This window comes from Pelmatolapia mariae, linkage group LG13 (genome assembly GCF_036321145.2).
Source record: "Pelmatolapia mariae isolate MD_Pm_ZW linkage group LG13, Pm_UMD_F_2, whole genome shotgun sequence".
Classification (NCBI taxonomy): Eukaryota; Metazoa; Chordata; class Actinopteri; order Cichliformes; family Cichlidae; genus Pelmatolapia; species Pelmatolapia mariae.
This window is the reverse complement of record NC_086238.1, coordinates 26732187-26754724: the sequence shown is the minus strand read 5'-3', so window position 1 is coordinate 26754724 and position 22538 is coordinate 26732187. Positions and strand designations below refer to the sequence as shown.

General features: G+C 42.2%; 1 protein-coding gene across 1 annotated transcript in view; it reads left to right on the top strand.

Annotated features, from left to right (window-relative positions):
* Nucleotides 1-6188: 6188 nt before the first annotated feature.
* LOC134640189 (peroxisomal membrane protein PEX13-like) overlaps nt 6189-22538 on the top strand; it is a 47472-nt gene continuing 31122 nt past the window's right edge. The window contains exon 1 of the mRNA XM_063491824.1: nt 6189-6320. The gene's annotated coding sequence lies outside the window, so the exon portion shown is untranslated. The remainder of the gene's footprint in view (nt 6321-22538) is intronic.

Genomic DNA, 22538 nt, shown 5'->3' with positions numbered 1-22538 from the left:
TTGCTTGGCTGTAGAAAACCATGCCATGAAGCTCCCAGCGCACATTTTTGATGCTTCTGTTTGTGGCAGAGGAGGTTTGGAGCTCTGCAGAGCCTTGGTGACTTTTACTGACTATGCACCCCTACCCATTTATTATGAACAAACAGCACAACGGTTTTTGCTTTTTTTTTCTATAATACACATGTATGATTTAGATTTGTACTTATGTGGCAGCTATTTACTGACCTGACAAAGTTATTGGAAATGATGTCATGCCATGAATAACACAAGTTATTTTCCATGAAAACTAAAAGTGGGGAGATTCTCAAAAAATGAATGAGACGTGCATGACCTTCTATGACTCTGTGGCGGCCTCAGCCATCTTTTAGGGTGTGGTCTGCTGGGGCAGCAGCATCTCTGCTGGGGACAGGAAGAGACTGAACAGGCTGATCAGAAGGGCCAGCTGTGTTCTAGGACGCCCTCTGGACCCAGTGGAGGTGGTGAGTGACAGGAGAATGGTGGCTAAGCTGTCATCCCTGTTGGACAACATCTCCCACCCCGTGCAGGAGTCTCTGACAACACTGAGCAGCTCCTTCAGTGGCAGGCTGCGGCACCCACGATGAGGGATGGAGAGATTTCGCAGGTCTTTCCTCCCTACTGCTGTCAGACTCCACAACAAAGACTTCAACTGATCAAACACACCCATCCACACATGTGCAATAGCAATAACAGTAAGTGCAATACTCTTTTCCGGCATCGTTGTATTATACTCAATTGTATATAGCATTTGTATTCTATTGTTTTTGATTGTATATATATTTATTTTATTTTATTCTATTCTATTGTGTACAGTTTCTATTGATATCACACTCCATTCCAGTGTTTTTCTTTTTTCTAATTCTCCATGTAACTTTGCAGTTTCCACCGCTGTAACAAAACAAATTTCCCGCGCATGGGACTAATGAAGGTTATCTTATCTTATCTTATGTAATTTGACATATTTTGTTGTTTTGTGTGTGTGTTTGTCTGTGTGAAGCTTTGATGTGTATCTGAAAAACACAATCTTGAAAACACTGGAAAAAGACCTCAAGACATTTTTTCCTTTACTTTCTATGCAAACAAAAATTCCCACCAAGGCTTTTTAGTGTGAAATTTAGTGCGTATAGAAAATACCTGTGCCAGGTTGTCACCATCTAGTGGTGAACATGGCCTTACCACTACATCAGGTGAGTTTTTCACTGTGCACAGTGACACAAAACTCATTTAACAACACAAACTATTTTTAAAAAATGCATTTTAAAATGATGTAGGCAGATCAAGGCAATGTTATAGATTCAGTAAGAACTGAAGTTTATCGTAATCCTTCAAATATGCAGGGCGTCACACTAACACAGTTGCTTATGTCCAGCATAGCTCTGTTATTATCAATTGGATTCAAAGCGCGACCAGTTTAATGTCTTAAACTAAACTGGCATTGAAGTTTCAGTGAACTAAAGTGGTCAATAAAGAGATGCTGAAGAGCATGTTCATGCAAACATCGTCGGGTCTGCCGTGGTAAGTTTAATATGGGACTTCTGCTCCTGAACCTCTGCGCACAGCGTCTGCAAATCAGGGCGTCATGAAGTCACTTTCATCTACGCAGGACTGTAAGCTGTCGTCTGTGAGGCGTGAGTTGTGTTTGTTTGTAACACAGTTCATGGTGGAGAATAGCTGCTCACATACGTATGTGGATCTGAAGATCGACAGGACTCCAAATGCATATTTCTTCATGTTTATGTGTCGGGGATGGCATTCAATGTTTCAAACAAGGTTCTCAGTATCACTCCATTTGTGATTCTGAACAAGAGTGGCCTTCTGATGGGCAACATCTTCAAGATACTCTGTCAAGCATTTGAATTTGGACACCCTCATATCTTTGTCAGCTATGTCAGCCAGCTCCAGCTCCAGATCAGGTTGACTTATACCTGAAAATCCAGTCACATTTAACAGGGATGGATCGATGGTCAGGGCAGTGACGGGGAAGGATAATGTGGGTTTTTCCTCTCTGAACTCGTGGAATTATTTCCCAAATAATTATGGTGTTTGCAGACTGCAAATGCTCTGAATTTATCACCTTGTGAGCTTGTTTGAACTCCCTTAAAGAGGGGAAGTGAAACAGTGTGCCTCTCTGTGAATCTCTGGCTAAAACTGTCAGTTTGCACTCAAACGCTAACACCTCCTCCAGCATGTGTAACGCTGTGCCTCCTCTCCCCTGCAGAGTTGTATTCAGCTTCTTCAGGTTCGCTGTAATGTCCACGAAGTGCAGCTTTTTCAGCCACTCTGGCTGTTCCAGCTCAGAAAAGGTGAGCCCTTTGCTGCTCATGAAAGTTTTCACCTCTCCCAGACATGCAGCAAAGCGTTTCAGCACCTCTCCTCTGGACAGCAGGACTCTGTTATACAGCAGGAGATCAGGGTAAATGCTCTCCACCTCATCCAGTATTGAACAGAACTGACTGGGATTTAAACCTTTTGCCATTATTTTATTGATGATCTGAATGACAACATTTATGACCTCTGTGCATTCTGGAGGAAAGGTTTGCGCACACAATGCCTCTTGGTGCAGGATGCAGTGAAACGTCAGCAGCTTTCTATCCAGTGACTTCTGCAGCCAGGCCACAAAGCCCCTGTGCCCTCCAGTCATACTTGGTGCCCCATCAGTAGCCACTGACACTAGGTGGCTTGTTTTTATTTCTTTGACTCTTAAACAATCATCACAGCCTCACAGATGTCCTCCCCCGTGTCTGGCATTTTAGTGCTATCAGCTCAATCATTTCTTGCTGTGGTCAGCAGAGTTCACATATTGCTAAAACAGCGCTATTTGTTCACTGTCACTTTTGTCTTTGGACTCATCACAGGCAATTGAGTACGCTGCAGCTGAACTGACGTCTTTAATTTGCTGTCTTGTGATATTTTCTGCCATTTTGATGGTTCTGTCTTTGATAGTCTTCGCAGAGAGAGGCATCGCTCTGATTTTCTGCACGGAGATTGTGCACTCTGGTTTTTAAAGTCAGCGAATAGGTGTTCTGAAATCTTAATGAATGATTCCTTCATATATTCTCTGTCCGTCAACGGCTTCCCACGCCTGACTATTTCCTGAGCGGCCACAAAACTTGCATATGCAGACTTCATCCACTTCTTGAATTGATGTTTCCACAGATCAGCCTTCCAAATCACTTCCAAAAAGGCTTTTTTCCTCTCTTCTCCCTCTGGATATTTTTCAGCAAAGGCTGTGTTTTTATTTCGACATTTGACCTTTTATTGTTAGCCAGTATCTCTCCACAAATTAGGCATACTGGTAGGCCACTCTCGTCAGAAGTAAATGCAAATGAATCTGCCCAGGCATCATTAAATGTTCTATTTTCTTCTGATATTTTTCTTTTCTTACATTTCTCCATACTTGGCCTACCCGAGGTTGAAAGTCTCGATAAATGCATGGCGTTTTGGCGGGTACACCGGCTTCCACGTTATGCGATGCTTATTTTGAGCAACAAAAATAATAAAATATAATTTTATTATATTTATTATATAACTTAATACTTATCAATAAATACTTATCAATTTAATGATAAGTATTAAATGGAAGTGTATTGTCCCAAGCCACGCGGAGCCGCAGTATAAGGATGAAAGAGCCACATGCGACCCCTGGTCTATACAGACAATAATCCCCTCACATATGTGATGAGTACTGCAAAGCTGAATGCAGTAGGCCACCGCTGGGTAGGTGAGCTGGCAGATTTCAGGTTTGATGTCAAATACAGGCCGGGGAAGGTGAACATTGATGCAGACTCATTCTCTTGGAATCGCGCACTGCTGGCACGGTCTCTGCACACAAAAACAAAATCTAACCTGAATTGAAATTAAAATCAAAACTTTAACAATTCTGTTTTGCAGTGTTAGTCAGTAAGTGACTGGCTGCTCCCGTATGGGATTAGAACGATGCCGCCTTATCCCATAGTCCAGCCAATAATGCGATTCACATTCGTATATACGCTGCTAATGAACGTCGTCGACAGGCTATGACAGCGTCCTTATGTGCACCGGTGTTTTAGCTAGCAAAGCGGCGTGGCTGATGTGGAGTGAAGCCACGTTAAAGACAACGTGTACAACCACTGGAGATGTGAGCAGGACAGACGGAACAATTGATGGAAAAAGTGTGGACTTTATACCAGTTTTTAAATTGTGTTGATAGGCCACGTAAAACCAGAGTTATGATAAAAATATCTGCAATGTTTGGTTTTCTTCCTGAATACTAGCGTTGTTTATATTTACTGCGGGAAGAAACGGTAAAAATGGCGTTTTATAAGGAAAACACTCGAAAGCACTCTCCGCCTGTGAGCAAAACCAAAACCAAAACCAAAAAAACCCTTTCCTATTGGTCGAAAAATGTACCATGTCGACCAATCAAATAATGATATGGCGGCATTTAGTTGTTTAGGAAGGGGGAAGTTTTAGGAGTGACGGCGGTGTTTTGAGATGCGAGAGATTTGCGACGTTTAGTGCAAATCTTGTGTAGTTAGTGTGTAGTGTAGTCAATAGTTTTGTTGTGTGTGTCAGAACAATGAGGCGACTACTGAGTGTTATCATGGTCACCACCCATCTTGAGGAGTTTGCCCCCTCACACATACTAATGTGCCACAAACAGGACTTTAATATCACCAACCATTCCCATTTTATTACGGTGTATCCATATAAATGGCACACCCTGTAGTTAAATTTTCTTTGTACATTTCATTTATCCACCATCATACATTAAGCCAAGAGAGGTCATTATACTAACAAGACAAATCAACGCTGGGCCAAAGTTCAGCACGTGGTTAAAGATTGTAATCCAGCCAGGGTGTAAATATCACTCAGCAGCCAGTCGTAGAGCTGAAGCAGGCAGTATCAACACATAAGTCTACTCTACCCGGCTTAAATCACAAGACCACCTCTGACCGAAAAGCTGTAGATTTTTCTTGTTTGCAAAAATCAATTCAGATTCACATTAATTCTGTTCACAGCTCCAACAACATGAGGAAGACGAGAGGGAGAAAAACAATTAGATTGAATTACAATTGGATGGAAGTCGAGGACAAGGAGAAGGAAGCTTAGGATGAGGAGGAAGAAAAGCAGCAGGAGCATCTTTAGGGATCTCTATGATGTCATTGAGGTTTGTTTCATTAATATTGTCCTCTCACAAAGAAAGATGACTTGTTTTAGTTCACCTACTTCCTGTATTAAATAGTGATGTGCAAAACGTTGTGGAAAACCACGGAGCAGGCACGTATAGTGCATCTGCAGGTAAATGAACATCAAATCTCTCAGACTAAAATCTGTATTATACTTTTAGTCTTAAAAACATATGTTGTATATTTATCACCCTTATGATAAAACCCATGTCAGCCATTGGTTTATGGACTTTGTATTTTGAAGCCTCAACATTTGCTTTATTGCTATTGCTATGTGGGTATTTGTTAGCCTTTTGGGACCATATTAGGTGGAGGGATCAGAATCTGGAGTTGTGCAAACTTCTGTTTCATTTAGCGTGTATCCATAAGATTTGTACAGCAGATCCAAGTTGTGCCTTGAAAACAGGAACGTTGTCTGCATAGAGGAGAACTTTAATAGCAGGCTTGTACAAAGTGAGGCTTTGTGCTCACATTTGCTGCAAACACTCATTTTAATTCTGTTACCCTGTTTTGATGCAGAATTCACTTGAAATCAGGCAAGAACTGGACTTGTTTTTTATAATGTGTTCTTGTGAATTGATTGTGTATCGCATACATTTTATTTGACTTTCTGCGAGGCAACAGTCGTCCGCTGGCCAAAAAAGTTTTCCAAATACCTTCACGTTATCAAGCCTGGATTTAGAAAAGAACAGCAAAAAAATCTGCACCTCCTGCTTCACATGCAATTTGTTTTCGTGTGTTCAGAGGCGGCGGTGAGAGGGGAAACCTCGGCTCACCCAGCTGGAGAGACTGACCAGGAAGAGTCGAACATTAACTCTGCTCTTCCAGGGCACCCTGCAGACTCGGCTGCTGGCATTGGTGAGGGAGTGCGGCCGCCGCTGTGATGACGCCAAACTGGAGTCCATCATAGGTTGACTGCAGGTATGCGAGTCAGACCTTCTGAGGATGGTTTCACTTTTCTCTCTTCTTTATAATTGACCCTTGTTTTCTCTCTCTCAGCTCCTTGTCTAAGAGTGGGAGGGATTTGAAGCACAAAGGGAGGAGCTTGTCGTTTGGTTGGCTGATATGGATGTCCACCTGAGTGCGGTTGACCAGCTGACAGGAAACACATGTGAAAAACTGAAACAACTGCAGGTGTGGGCTTGTTTTGATATGACATATATTTGATATGATACATATGTCAGAGACATTGTCCTAAACTGGACTAACAAAGAACCATGAGTTCAACATGAAACTTACCTTACATAACGTAAGGCTGAAGTTCATTGATAATTTTAATCAAAAACTTGTTGAAATATTTTTACAGATTATGCAAACATCTGCTGATGAAAATGTGTTGATTTATTCGTCTGTTATGAAGCAATTGCTATTTCTAATGTGTCTTTATCACTTTCTGATGTTTTATTAATTAAATAATACATGTATTAATTGTTGTGTTATCTATAGATATAGTATTCATATATATATTTATTTAAAGTATAGTAAAAATGTTTAATTATTACTGTTTAAATGACTAATATGTAACATGTATTAGTAGTGATGTGGTGCTGAGGGTTAAAATGCCTTTTTGTCTTTTGGTATATTATGAAATGACAATAAACCATTAATATATGTCTATGCTGTGCTCGTATTTATTTTATCCTACCTAAATTCAATTTATGATACATTTTATTTTGAAAGATTTAAAATGGTTCTTTAAAATGTTTTTTTTAAAGAACCATTTGAAGGAGCTTTTAAAAATGGTTCTCTAAAGAACCATTTTAAAAAAGGTTCTTTGAAAAACCATTAAAGGTTCTTCAATGAACGACTGAAAGAAATGGTTCTTCAAAGAACCATTGTTTGAAAGGTTCTTTGTGGCATCAGTCTAAAGAACCACTTTTGGTTTCAGTTGGCACCTTTATTTTTCTGAGTGTACATATATGTATATATATATATATATATATATATATATATATGTAACACTTTTACCACCGGCTCGTGTAATAAAACCCACCTTATGCCTTCGGGTGAAGTCTTAACCCTGGTTAAACATTCTGTGATAAAAGATACATCTCGAAAAGTAAATATCAGTCTAGGGTATCGTATGATTCTCACGTCTAAATAATCAATTGGAGGCTATGGGAAATACACTTGGCCTGTAAACGCTTATGTATCTGAATACTTAAATGTTAAAACACCATGCAATAAAACCAACACGAGATCTCAGTTTTAGAAAATGTATTAAACATTTGCGGGAAACTCACATTCAAACCCTTTTTTTTTATGAAGAAGAACGAATATAGAAAATAAAATAGAACCCCGGGGGATAGGTTTTAATCTCTCTTTTCTCAAACTGTCTAATTTTATTTTGAGTGCACTCTTAGTCTGTTTTTGTTGGCGCGCTTTAGTTGGAGCTCTTTTTAATAACGATACCTCCGTGTATCCATGAAGTCTTGGCCGCACCCGATGAATCACTCGCTCGTTGCGGTAGCAACCGTCTCCGCTCGCAGCAGCTAGCAACGAATCTCCGGTTCCCTCGGTAGTAGCGAATCGTCCTCCGTCAACGACTCTCTCCCGAGACGACTCTCAAAACTCCTGCTGTCCGTTCAGGCGGTATCTCCTTCAGCAAGGACCGTGGCGTTAGCCTAGCTCCGGCTAGCTAACGTAACCAAACTTGCCTCGTGTTCACCAAGCACAAATGGATACGGAAAGCCCAGCTCAAACGCTCCGAGTAAATACCGGGAAGTCCACAGTCTGTTGGTTTGTTGTTGCTGAACAACCTCAACATTGGTGACATACGCAGTCCCGGAGTCTTTGCTCTGTCTACACCATTTTCACATTACTCCCTTTTTCCTCTCTTGTTCTCGAGTCTTTCCCCCGGAAGTGAAAAAAAACTCAAGGTCATGAACTCACATAACGTAGCGTAAGAAAATAATTTTTAAACCTCTTCTCTTTTTAAAGACATTCACATTCCATGAAATTATGTTTTAAAGTAACTGATTTCAAACACAACTATTTATGCATTTTAATACATTTATTTATATCAAATATTTATGCAAATTTTAGCTTCACCATGAACTGTAATTTTATCTTTAACTTATTCCCATGAAAAAAAAATACAAAATAAATACCACTGATATTTATCAGAGTATTACACTCTCCCCCCACCAAATAAAAGCATGCCCTCATGACTTTGTACCTTGAAAACATAAACCATTATGGCACAACTGGTGAGTAAAACACACAACTAAGCAAAGATGGGTGTACCTATCCACTTGTAAATACAAGAGACATATTTCACTGTAGGGGCTGCTACAACACTGGGATGACCTGGTTCATCATAAGTTAACCTTAAAGGAGCCCTCCTTAACCTCTGAGGTCGGGTCTTAATGTCAAAGTCAGGATTAGTCTCAGAGTTAAGTTCAGTGTCTTCTTCTGGCAAGAGAATGTCTTCAGTCAGTGTTTTGTCTTTGTCAGTCTCTTCGTGATTCTCGCAAGTCTCTGGTAGTTCAGTTTCGGTTGTCTCAGTAGACTCAAATTCATTTACACTGTCCATTTCAGGTTCCTCCACACATTCCTGCGTTACTCCCAGCTCAACTGTTTTTGGTTGTTCAGTCAAGTCGCTTAAGGAAATATCCAAATCCAGACTGAATGGTTCCAGAGTATCATCATCCATGTTGTTTCTGAGAGGTTCAACGGTTGAATCATACCAAAGTCCATAGTCCTCATCCTCTGAGTCAGTGTACTCTTTTTCAACTTGATCACTGGGTGTAACTCCTTCTCTTTCAGAGTCTTTATCTGGCGTTTTCTGTGATAGTGTCTTTTCCTCTTCAGGCTTGTCTGTGCGTTCTTTCTGTTTTCTCCGTCGAAGAACTCTCCTCGTAGGTGTAAGATCCGTATGGGATTCAGGATCTAGACATATCCTCTTCCCAAGAGGCAGTAGGTGATTTCGATGGAGGATCTTGATTGGTCCATCACCATCTTCAGGTTTCAGCCGGAACACTGGTAGGTTCGGCATCTTGCTTTCCACAACATATGGTTTTGACGCCCAGCGATCGGCCAGTTTATGCTTCCCTTGTAAGCCGAGGTTTCGTAGCAAGACTCTGTCTCCAGGTAACAACTGTGTGAATCTGATTCTTTTGTCATACCTCTGCTTATTGTTATCATTTTGCTTGGCAGCGACGGACTCTGCTAGTTCATAGGCAGCCTTTAACTCCTTCCTCATGTCAGAAACGTACTTGAGGTAAGTTTTCTGTTGTGTGCCATCACTGGAAGTCTCAAAACATAGATCCACAGGTAATCTGGCTTCACGCCCAAACATAAGAAAATAGGGAGAGAATCCTGTAGCTTCATTAGGAGTGCAATTATAAGCATGAACCAAATGAACAATGTGCTGACTCGATTTTTTCTTTTTGTTCGGTTCCAGAGTCCCTAACATGTCCAACAATGTCCTATTAAACCTCTCGGGTTGGGGGTCTCCTTGAGGATGATAGGGCGTCGTTCTTGATTTTTCAACTCCAAGTGAACTCAAAACTTCATGGACAAGACGACTTTCAAAATCTCTGCCCTGATCACTGTGCATCCTCTGTGGCAATCCATAATGAACAAAATACTTCTCCAGCAACACTTTTGCAACTGTAGAGGCTTTCTGGTCTTTTGTTGGAAAAGCTTGAGCATAGCGAGTGTAGTGATCAGTAATGACCAGAACATTTTCTGTGTTGCTCGAATCAGGCTCAATGGACAGAAAGTCCATACAAACGAGGTCAAATGGTCCATCACTTTGCAAATGCGACAAAGGTGCAACTCTCTTGGGTAGAGTCTTTCTTTTTATGCACCTCTCACAAGACTTGCAATACTCTTCAATCTCTGACTTCATCCGAGGCCAGTAAAACCGATCTTTAATCAGGCCGTATGTCTTGTCGAGGCCCAAATGACCTGAGTCATCGTGCAGTGATTTCAGTACGGTGGTTCTGTACTTTTCTGGTAGTACCAACTGAGAACAGCGTGATTTACCTGGAGGAGTTACAATGCGATACACCACTCCTTTCTGCATCTTTAACCTGTCCCACTCTCTCAACAGCAAAGAGCAAGTTGGATGCTTGGTCTTGTCAACTTGGTTGCTATTGCCATTACTCAGAGCTGACCACACTTGTCCTATGCCAGGATCTTCCCGCTGAGCGGTTGACAACTCAGTAAGACTCACAAAGGGCATATTTTTAACACTCAAAGAAGCCAGATTGCAATAAGCTTGTGGGATAGCTTGTGGAGAAGTGCCAAAAGGGTCAATGGCTCTTCCAGAGTGTGGATTTCTGTGCTTTATCACCACAGACATTTGACACATGGCCCTCACGCCTGCTGCAGGAATGTCGTTCCACTCTGACTTGTGTATTGAACTCGGATGTGGGCGGCGAGAGAGAGCGTCGGCATCAATGTTTTGGACTCCTGATCTGTACTTGAGACTGAAGTCATATGTAGATAGAGCAGCAAGCCAACGGTGACCCGTCGCGTCTAGCTTGGCAGACGTTAGCACATATGTCAGAGGGTTGTTGTCTGTCCTCACCTCAAACTTGGTCCCATACAGATAGTCATGCAGTTTGTCCACTACCGCCCACTTCAGCGCCAAAAATTCCAATTTATGGGCTGGGTAATTCTTCTCTGAAGGAGTCAAACTCCGACTGACGAAAGCCACAGGTCTCAATCCTTCACCTTGATCCTGGTACAACACTCCTCCTAGCCCTTCCCGGCTAGCGTCTACATGTAGCACATAAGGTAGCTGAGGATTCGCAAAAGCCAACACAGGAGCTTGGGTAAGTCGTCGCTTCAGCTCCTCGAAGGCTGCTTCACATTCTTCACTCCATCGACCACCAAAAGGCTCTGAGGGGTTAAGGTAAGTGCTATCCTGCTTTTCCTTTGCTTTCTTCTTTGCAGCTGGGGGGTAACCGGACAACAGTTGGTTCAATGGGTGAGCTACCTTGGAATAATCCTTCACGAAGCGCCTGTAGTACCCACAGAATCCAAGAAATGACCGTAATGCAGTCACAGTGTTGGGTCTCGGCCATGTGGTTACAGCTTCAGTCTTCTTTGGATCGGTAGATACCCCATCTTGAGATATAATGTGTCCAACATAAGTTACTGATGGCTGACAAAACTGGCATTTATCCAGTGACAACTTCAGTCCTTCGTCCCTTAAACGGTCAAGCACCTTTAGCAACCTGGTCTCATGCTCCTCAAGCGTTGCTCCAAACACAATGAGATCATCGAGATAAACCAATACCTCAAGCAAGTTCATGTCTCCAACAGTCTGTTCCATTACCCGCTGAAACGTAGCAGGAGCCCCTGTCACTCCCTGTGGCATTCTTTCAAATTGGAAGAATCCAGCCGGGCAAATGAATGCTGTCTTGTCTTTGTCGGAGTCTGCCATAGGCACTTGATAATATCCACTCCGAAGATCAAGCACACTAAACCACTTGCTTCCACTGAGACAGGCCAAAGCATCTTCAATTCTTGGCACCGTGTATTGGTCTGGGACAGTGCGGCGGTTTAGAGTCCGGAAATCCACACACATCCTTATTTTCCCATTCTTCTTCCTCACGACCACAATGGGTGAGGCATAAGGACTGCGTGACTCTGTAACAACACCAGCGTTTTTTAGCTGCGATAGATGCTGTCTCAATGCCTCCACGTCTGCAGGCGGCAGCCGACGAGACCTCTCACGAAATGGTTTGTCCTCTGTGGTTTTGATAGTGTGCTGGGTGCTCTTACTGCATCCTACATCAAACTCATGCAGAGAGAAAACCTCACTCCGTTCCATCATTTTTGTCACCAATCTTTCTTTCCACTCCTTAGGAACTGGTGAGTCTCCAAAGTTGAAAGAAGAGGAGCTCAACTTTCCAGGTGACTCAACTTCAGACTCTTCCTTCCCAGGTGGAGATGACACAACGTCGACTGGAAACAGATGAGCTATTGGCGTCCCTCTGGTCAAGGTAATTTCCCGTGCTGACATGTTTCTAACTAGAACAGTAATTCTTTTGGCCGTCACACCAGTGGAGGTCTGCAACTCTGGTCTCACCAGGAGTCCATCGGGAAACCGTGACTCGTTCGCAGGGTCATCAGGCGAGTCTACAAGGATTGTCTGAGTGCTCAGCACTCCCTGAAACTTTGGTGCCCCAGTCACTTTGGCGACTCCCCCAGGCCGTATGGTGACAGGTTTGGTTTGCGTGAACCACACAGTTCCTCTCTGGTTATTATCAGTATCAGGTGGCAGAACTGAGATCTCACTGAAAACTTTTCTGAAAACCGGGTGAATGTGCATGGATCTCACAAAGCTTTCTCCTCCCTTTTCACTGCAGTGGCTAAGCAATCGCCTCACAGTGGGTGTGTTTGTGCCAACAAGCAGGGAAGCTTCACCTCTCACAACTGGGTCGGGACATACCAACACAAGTGCATCAATGGTCTCACTCACGCCTACGTCTGCTTCCAAAAACTCCAGCCTAAGTGACAAATAGCCATCATAAGGGTACTCGGCGGAACTAAGACCCCATATCGCCAAAGTGTCGATAGACGTCAATGGCAGGTGTGTCAAATATCTGTCGTAGAAGGATCTGTACAGCAGGGTTACTTGAGAACCAGAATCGAGTATGGCTTTAGAGTAAATGCCTTCAATCTGTACTGACACTACAGAGCTAGGGCCCACTAAGCCTGCAGGTACATTGTCGTTCACTTTTCCATCTAAGTTGCTGCACTTGGTGGAACGTTTTACAACCACCGGGATGCCAGGCCGTTCCTCTACTGGATCCCGCGGTAGTTTCCCGATTTCTTTGTCAGTTTAATGAGGCGCTTATTGACTTTGAGTAGGTTTTCTTCACCCTCACATTCTCTCTTAAAATGTCCATCCTCCCCACATCTATAGCAAAATATTCCAGGTTTATCCTCTTGATAGCCAGACCTTTGTGGGGTAGCATTTTTTTTGTAAGGTGTCTTGGCAGGGATTTCTAGTTGTGGAATCTGGGTGTCTGGATGTGATGCGACTGTAGCAGCTTTAAGACTAAGCATCTCAGCTTTCATGACACTTATCTCTTTTTTCAGCTTTGCTACTTCAGGATCGACTTCTTGTTCAGGTGCCGACTTGGAAACAGGAATTACAGACTGTGACATTACTGGGTTCTTAAGATCGTTTCTGCTTTGGAGCATATCCTCTTCCTCCCTTACTTCTTTTAGCAACTCACTGAAAGAAGGAGGTTCTCGCAGCTTGTGAGTCATACGAAGACGAAGTGCAATCATGTCTTGTTGCAGTGCTCCTCTCACAACCTGCTCCATCCGCAATCGATTCATGTCAGACAGTGCCACGCCTCCTTTTCTGAAAATACAGTGCAGCAGTTTATCCAGCCTCAACAGGTAAGTAGACAGTTTTTCGCCAACATTTTGGTATGTATGTCTAAATTTCACCAGAAGATCGGATGCACTCTCAGTTGTTCCAAAAGCTGTCTCCAAAACTTGCATGTAGTCATATGAAGTTGCAGTGGGCTTCTGCACTCTTAGGAATCTTACAATGTCAGCAGCTGGACCTTTCAGACTTTCCACTATCCTCTGTTTCTTTATATTGTCACTGCACTGCCACTCTTCTAGCAGATGTGTTGTCTGCTCTGCCCAGGCATCATACTCTTCCTCCCCATTGGGCGTAGGTTTCACACCAGAGAACATGCGCAGCTTACGATAGCTCTGAGAATCAACAGATGTGGTGTTACATTTATCCACTAAGGAACTGATGGCATGTATCAGAGCAGTGTTCACGTCAAGGGGTGAAGGCTGAAGTAAGCCACTAACATCAGTAAGAGTTTTACCTTCAGTCTTCAGGAATAACATTAGCTTAGATTGAAACCCGTCATTATCTGCAGGAGCAGTGAGCACATGAGCCGGCCATGGACCAGCCTCCCCAGGAAGTCCAACAACACCAGGTAAGGTTTGATTGGTCAAGTCAGTTGAAGTCTTGATCAGTACAAACTGTGTCTTAGAAGCTACGTCAAGACAACGGTCAACTATCTCGGATTTCCCAAATACTTTGACCTGACTCAAAGCTGATAGCAGAACTGCATCTGTGACATCTGGGTCCACATCACTCAAGACAACTGCATGTTCATAAGCTAACTGCTTCTTTTTGCACCAGGCTTCAATTTCAACGGCTTCCATTTTTCTTTTTAGCTCAAACAGTAAAAGATCTCACAATAAATGTAACCACACTTGACAATTCCCTGTTATTAGCAATGAAAATAATTACCTTAGCAATCTCAAAAAAAAAAATTAATTCCCTCTCTTTGTTGAATAAAGGAAAACCAGGTCAGTCATAACAAAAATACATCTATCCCGGACGAGCCCCCAAAAATGTAACACTTTTACCACCGGCTCGTGTAATAAAACCCACCTTATGCCTTCGGGTGAAGTCTTAACCCTGGTTAAACATTCTGTGATAAAAGATACATCTCGAAAAGTAAATATCAGTCTAGGGTATCGTATGATTCTCACGTCTAAATAATCAATTGGAGGCTATGGGAAATACACTTGGCCTGTAAACGCTTATGTATCTGAATACTTAAATGTTAAAACACCATGCAATAAAACCAACACGAGATCTCAGTTTTAGAAAATGTATTAAACATTTGCAGGAAACTCACATTCAAACCCTTTTTTTTTATGAAGAAGAACGAATATAGAAAATAAAATAGAACCCCGGGGGATAGGTTTTAATCTCTCTTTTCTCAAACTGTCTAATTTTATTTTGAGTGCACTCTTAGTCTGTTTTTGTTGGCGCGCTTTAGTTGGAGCTCTTTTTAATAACGATACCTCCGTGTATCCATGAAGTCTTGGCCGCACCCGATGAATCACTCGCTCGTTGCGGTAGCAACCGTCTCCGCTCGCAGCAGCTAGCAACGAATCTCCGGTTCCCTCGGTAGTAGCGAATCGTCCTCCGTCAACGACTCTCTCCCGAGACGACTCTCAAAACTCCTGCTGTCCGTTCAGGCGGTATCTCCTTCAGCAAGGACCGTGGCGTTAGCCTAGCTCCGGCTAGCTAACGTAACCAAACTTGCCTCGTGTTCACCAAGCACAAATGGATACGGAAAGCCCAGCTCAAACGCTCCGAGTAAATACCGGGAAGTCCACAGTCTGTTGGTTTGTTGTTGCTGAACAACCTCAACATTGGTGACATACGCAGTCCCGGAGTCTTTGCTCTGTCTACACCATTTTCACATTACTCCCTTTTTCCTCTCTTGTTCTCGAGTCTTTCCCCCCGGAAGTGAAAAAAAACTCAAGGTCATGAACTCACATAACGTAGCGTAAGAAAATAATTTTTAAACCTCTTCTCTTTTTAAAGACATTCACATTCCATGAAATTATGTTTTAAAGTAACTGATTTCAAACACAACTATTTATGCATTTTAATACATTTATTTATATCAAATATTTATGCAAATTTTAGCTTCACCATGAACTGTAATTTTATCTTTAACTTATTCCCATGAAAAAAAAATACAAAATAAATACCACTGATATTTATCAGAGTATTACATATATAAAAATAATTCCCCACTCGCCCCTGTGGGCGGTTAATCCTTCAAGCTCGGGTCCTCTACCAGAGGCCTGGGAGCTTGAGGGTCCTGCGCAGTATCTTAGCTGTTCCCAGGACTGCGCTCTTCTGGACAGAGATCTCCGATGTTGTTCCCGGGATCTGCTGGAGCCACTCGGCTAGCTTGGGAGTCACCGCACCTAGTGCTCCGATTACCACGGGGACCACCGTCACCTTCACCCTCCACATCTTCTCGAGCTCTTCTCTGAGCCCTTGGTATTTCTCCAGCTTTTCGTGTTCCTTCTTCCTGATGTTGCTTCCTGACCGCTACCATTTTGTCCGTCTGTATCTGGAAGTCCCACAGGATCTTAGCTCGGGCATTCTCCATCACCCTTGGGGGCATCTCCCATTTTGACCTCGGGACTACCAGGTTATACTCGGCACAGATGTTCCTGTACACTATGCCGGCCACTTGGTTATGGCGTTCCATGTATGCCTTGCCTGCTAGCATCTTGCACCCTGCTGTTATGTGCTGGATTGTCTCAGGGGCATCTTTACACAGCCTGGGGTCTTGCCTGGTGTGATAGACCCCAGCCTCTATGGATCTTGTGCTCAGTGCTTGTTCCTGTGCTGCCATGATTAGTGCCTCCGTGCTGTCTTTCAGACCAGCTTTGTCCAGCCACTGGTTGGATTTCTGGATATCAGCCACCTCCGCTATCTGCCGGTGGTACATACCGTGCAGGGGCCTGTCCTTCCATGATGGTTCCTTGCCTTCCTCCTCTTTCTTGGGTTTCTGCTGCCTGAGGTATTCACTGAGCACGCTGTCAGTTGGGGCCATCTTCGTGATGTATTTGTGGATGTTCCTTGTCTCATCCTGGACTGTGGTGCTGACACTCACCAGTCCCCGGCCTCCTTCCTTCCACTTAGCGTACAGCCTCAGGATGCTGGACTTGGGGTGAAACCCTCCATGCATGGTAAGGAGCTTTCTTGTCTTTATGTCAGTGGCTTCTATCTCCTCCTTTGGCCAGCCTATTACCCCAGCAGGGTACCTGATCACAGGCAGGGCGTGTGTGTGTATATAAAAAACACCCAGCACGCCCCTGCGGGCGGTTTATCCTTCAAGCTCGGGTCCTCTACCAGAGGCCTGGGAGCTTGAGGGTCCTGCGCAGTATCTTAGCTGTTCCCAGGACTGCGCTCTTCTGGACAGAGATCTCCGATGTTGTTCCCGGGATCTGCTGGAGCCACTCGCCTAGCTTGGGAGTCACCGCACCTAGTGCTCCGATTACCACGGGGACCACTGTTACCTTCACCCTCCACATCCTCTCGAGCTCTTCTCTGAGCCCTTGGTCTTTCTCCAGCTTCTCGTGTTCCTTCTTCCTGATATTGCTGTCATTCGGAACCGCTACATCGATCACTACAGCCGTCTTCTTCTGTTTGTCTACCACCACTATGTCCGGTTGGTTAGCCACCACCATTTTGTCCGTCTGTATCTGGAAGTCCCACAGGATCTTAGCTCGGTCATTCTCCATCACCCTTGGGGGCATCTCCCATTTTGACCTCGGGACTTCCAGGTTATACTCGGCACAGATGTTCCTGTACACTATGCCGGCCACTTGGTTATGGCGTTCCATGTATGCCTTGCCTGCTAGCATCTTGCACCCTGCTGTTATGTGCTGGATTGTCTCTGGGGCATCTTTACACAGCCTGCACCTGGGGTCTTGCCTGGTGTGATAGACCCCAGCCTCTATGGATCTTGTACTCAGAGCTTGTTCTTGTGCTGCCATGATTAGTGCCTCTGTGCTGTCTTTCAGTCCAGCTTTGTCCGGCCACTGGTAGGATTTCTGGATATCAGCCACCTCCTCTATCTGCCGGTGGTACATACCGTGCAGGGGCCTGTCCTTCCATGATGGTTCCTCGTCTCCCTCCTCTTTCTTGGGTTTCTGCTGCCTGAGGTATTCACTGAGCACTCGGTCAGTTGGGGCCAGCAGCCTATCACTGGAGGGAAAACAGGTTAGTGTTGTCAGGGTGGCCTGTATGGGGTGGGAGCTGTTATCTGACAGAGATAACTACCTCCACTGGGTCAAGAGGGCATCCAAGAACAGAGCTAGTTTTCTTGATCAACCTGTTCAGTTTCTTCCTATCCCCAGCAGACCACACCATAAAACATAGACAATACCACCACAGAGTCCTAGAAGGTCTTCAGGAGCTCTCCCTGCTCCCTTCCAAAAGACTTCTCTGTTGCAAATACAACCGTCTCTATCCTTTTGTGTAGATGGACTCTCTGTTGTTACTCCAGATCAGTTTATTGGTTAGATCACTTATATGAGTCAGCTATCTTAATGCCCATTCTCTGGATGTTCACTGGTGTAGGTGGAGTCCACTACCTGCTCGCTGGTTTTCGGAGTGTTGATCTGGAAGTGGTTCTGCTGGCACCAGTTGACAAAGTCCTCAGTCAGTTCTCTGTATTCCCTGTTGTCCTGTTGTCAGTAAAGTACACCGTGAGGAGATGCTCTCATTGCCCAGTCATTATTTTAAAATAGAGATAGCCTACATAGTTCATACATATGCAAGACTATTATGAGCCAATTAGGAGAAAGCATTAAATGAGCTGTGGGCCACTGCTGGCACTGTCATCACATTGGAGGGTCACTTTAGTGTTTAAGTAGTATAAAAACAAACGAGAAAAACCCACAAATATTTCAGAAAATGTACGGTTTTGTTTGTTTGCCACTGAATAGTGTTGGAATAAAGTGTGAAAATTATGAAGGATTAAAATATTCCAAGAGCTCAAATTACTTCACCAAAACATGTTTCAATCATATTTTATCAACACAAATTGCACAGGTTTATTGAATATGAATAACTTGTGTTAATTCAACTCAGTTGTTTAAGCTCCTGCCAAAGTAAAACATCTGTGTGCATTTAGTGTAATAAACTATTAAACCAGAATTACATATTAGGATTTAGCCAAGTGTTAGGATGTAATACAGAGTAGTATTTCTAGTAGGCTTGTTTTGATATGCCTGTTTTCATTTTATTTTCTAAATTTTAAAGAAGGCTTTAGAAAGGTCAAAATAAATCTTCTGTGAGGGCGTATCAGCTATTCTAACAGAATTCATTTTACCAATGCAAGGGTGCATTAGTACCTTGTAATACAACATATCTATTTCATAAAGGGCGAACACAAATTTCCAAAGAGACTTCCTGACAGCTGCCATTTTAAGTATAACCTCTGGTACGGGCACATTCAGTTTGCAGCAGCGGTGGCACCAAGATGGCAGCTTGAACGGTCGTGTTTTTTCAGGAGCTCCGAAAGACCGCAAAATTTGCTAAGGAACTTTATTCTCTTTCCACTCGAATTACAACTATGGATGCCCAAAAGGTTATTAAGAATGCAAAGCTGCAATTTGTGCCGTCAAACCCCAATGTTAAGACGTCTTCGCATGCTAAAGTCAGTGACCATGGCTATGCTAGCACTGAAGCTGCCAACGTGAGCCTAAACAAGCGAGAACGGGGAGCAGACTCTGCGCCGCCAACTCCATCAAAACAACCGCCGGAGGAGAAAAGAACAAAATCTTCAGAGAAGGAAGATGATATCTCCAATAAAACTATTTTTGAAGCCATTCTGGGACTTGAGAAGAAATTTGAAGTACAACTGGAAGATATCAAGGAACAAAACAGACAAAGTGCAGCTATGGTTGCCAGCTTGGCTAAGGCTGTGGAGTTTAATGCTGCAGAGATAGTTGATTGCAAACTGAAAGTTGTTAAACTGGCAAATGCGAATGAACAGCTGCTTAAAGAAAACGAAGACTTGAAAAGAAGAGTGAGAGAACAAGAGCGCTACCGAATGAGGTGGTGCTTAAAGCTGAAAGGGGTGAAGGAAGACAAAGACGAAAACATTAGAGTGAAGGTTTTGCAAACGCTTCAGAAGATTGCCCCTGACTTGAACTTAGAAGAGGCCGTTGATATTGTTCATCGCTTAGGGAAACGAGTTGATGGCAGAAACAGAAACATCATTATTTTATTCACACAAAGGCGAATCAAAGAAGAATTGTGGAGGCGCACCAAAGATTCTTCAATCTGCAAACAAGAAGGCATCAGCTTTGCAGAGATGTTGCCGCAGGAGGACATACAAGATCGACAGCGCCTATGGCCTCTGGTGGAGGAGGCAAGACGTGCGGGTAAACGAGCCTACTTTCGTGGTCCACATGCCTTCATTGATGGACGCAAAGTTGAAGAAACACAGGAGAACTAAAAATGACAAAAACTGAAATAGTGGAAACTTGTTCGCGGTCCGAGGAGCTCAGCATTTAGTACTTTTTTTTCTTTTTCGTTTTTTTCACGTGGTGAGTGATATTCTGTCTATAGTTCATGTTGAATGTTAACATTTGTTTTGGTTCTTTAAATGTTAGGGGTTTAAGAGAATCTGTTAAAAGAAAAGCCTTATTTTTGTACTGCAAAGGTAAAAAATCAAACTGTATTTTTCTACAAGAGACTCATTCATCTGATAGTGATGTATCTTTTTGGTCAAACCAATGGGGTAGCAAAATCCTGTTTAGCCATGGCTCAACGAGGTCGGGGGGTGTAGCAATTTTATTCAATAACTTTCCTGGGGATCTTGTAATACAACGGACTGACTTGAATGGTCATTGGTTGATTGCTGTAATGAGAGTTGAAAGTTTGTTTTTCATTTTAGTCAACGTTTATGGATATAATAATGAAAGTCAGAATAAAAATATGTTAGAAGATATAACTTTAAATATTTTTGAACTTAAAGATCGATACCCTACGGAATATATTTTAATGGGTGGTGATTGGAATATGACTCCTGATGAATGGACTGATAGATGGCCCTCAAGGACAGGTAGACCACAAAAAAATAACCTAATTATAGATTTTTTGATAAACAACAATTTGACAGATATTTGGAGAGTAAGAAATCCAGGAATTAAAAGCTTTTCCTGGTTTAAACCAAATGGAGCTTGTAAATCTAGAATAGACTATTGGCTAGGAAGTGACAACATTCTTAACCACACTGTAAAAGTTGTGATGTCAAATGCACCTCTTTCTGATCATTGCTTTATTGAACTATGCTTTGAATCGGAAATTAGACAATCAAATAAAAGAACTTATTGGAAGTTCAATGCCAAACTTTTACAAAATGAAGATTACTGCAACATAGTCAAAAAAATTATAAAAGATATTATGGCTGACCATTTAATTGTAGGATATATCAGTAAATGGGAATTCATTAAATTCAAAATTAGAGAATTTAGTATTCAATTCAGTAAAAACATAAGTCGAAAGCAAAGAGAATATGAATGTAAATTATTCCAAGAAATTACTTATTGCTGTAGTAAAGATGATCTAAATAGTCAAGAAAGGAGTAAACTTATGGAGTTGCAAACTAAATTAGATCAGCTCTACCTAAATAAAGCAGAAGGAGCTTTTGTGCGTTCACGCGCCAAGTGGATTGAGGAGGGGGAAAGAAATTCCTCATATTTTTTTAATTTAGAAAAGAGCAGACAGAAAAGAAATTTTATATCTTCCCTGTTAATTGATGGCATTGAATGTGACGCCCCTAAAATTTTGGAGAATGAAACTTATACATTCTATTCCAATTTATACTCCTCACAGTTCTCCCAAGCAGATTGTGATGTCTTTTTTGATCAAATAGATAATCTGATCCCTAAAATTGATGAATCATTTAAGGAATTTTGTGAATCTGACTTTAGAATTGAAGAGTTAGATGCATCTGTTAAGAAAATGGCGCTTAATAAATCCCCTGGTCCAGATGGGCTTACAGTTAATTTCTTCCAATTTCTTTGGGAAGACTTAAGGGAAATTTTATTCAAAGCTATACTGGCCAGTATTGAAAAGGGAGAATTGATGTCTAGCATGAAACAAGGATTAATTACATTAATTCCTAAACCAAACAAAGATAAACGACAATTGGATAACTTAAGGCCCATAACTTTATTAAATACAGATTATAAAATTTTCTCTAGCTCAATTGCGACAAGGCTCAAACAAGGGGTTTCAAGTATAATTAGTGAGACACAATCAGGGTTTTTGAAAGACAGGAACATTCATAATAATATCAGATTGGCTTTAGACTTACTGGACTACAATGATCTAATTAGTGATGACAGTTTTATTCTTTTCTTGGACTTTTATAAAGCTTTCGATTCAGTAGAACATCCTTTTATTTTAGAAACACTAACTCAATTTGGATTTGGGGATAAATTTAGGAAGATAATAGATATACTGTATAATGATATAAATAGCTCTGTGTCGTTAGGCTATGGCACTGGTAAAAGATTTAGCGTCAAAAGAGGAATTAGGCAAGGGTGTGGAAGCTCTCCGCTGTTATTCATAATGGTTGTGGAGATGCTCGCAATTTTAATTAAAAACAGCAGCGTTGCCGGAATTGAGATTATGGATAATTTTTTAATAATTAGTCAACTTGCGGATGACACTACTCTTTTCTTAAAAAATGAACATCAGATTCCCCTGGTAAAACAAATAATCACTACATTCTCAAAAGCTTCAGGCTTAAAGTTAAATTTAAATAAATGTGAACTATTGGCGTTAAAGGAGTGTCATTCACAATTACTGTACGATATAAAGGTGAAGAAGGAGGTAAAATATTTGGGCATCACAATTTCAAAAGATCACAAAGTCTTAGAAAAAGTAAATATTTCAGATAATGTTGACAAATGTAAGACAATCTTAAATAAGTGGTTACAAAGAGACATCACAATTTTTGGAAGAATATTATTAACCAAAATGGATAGTTTATCTAGATTTATATA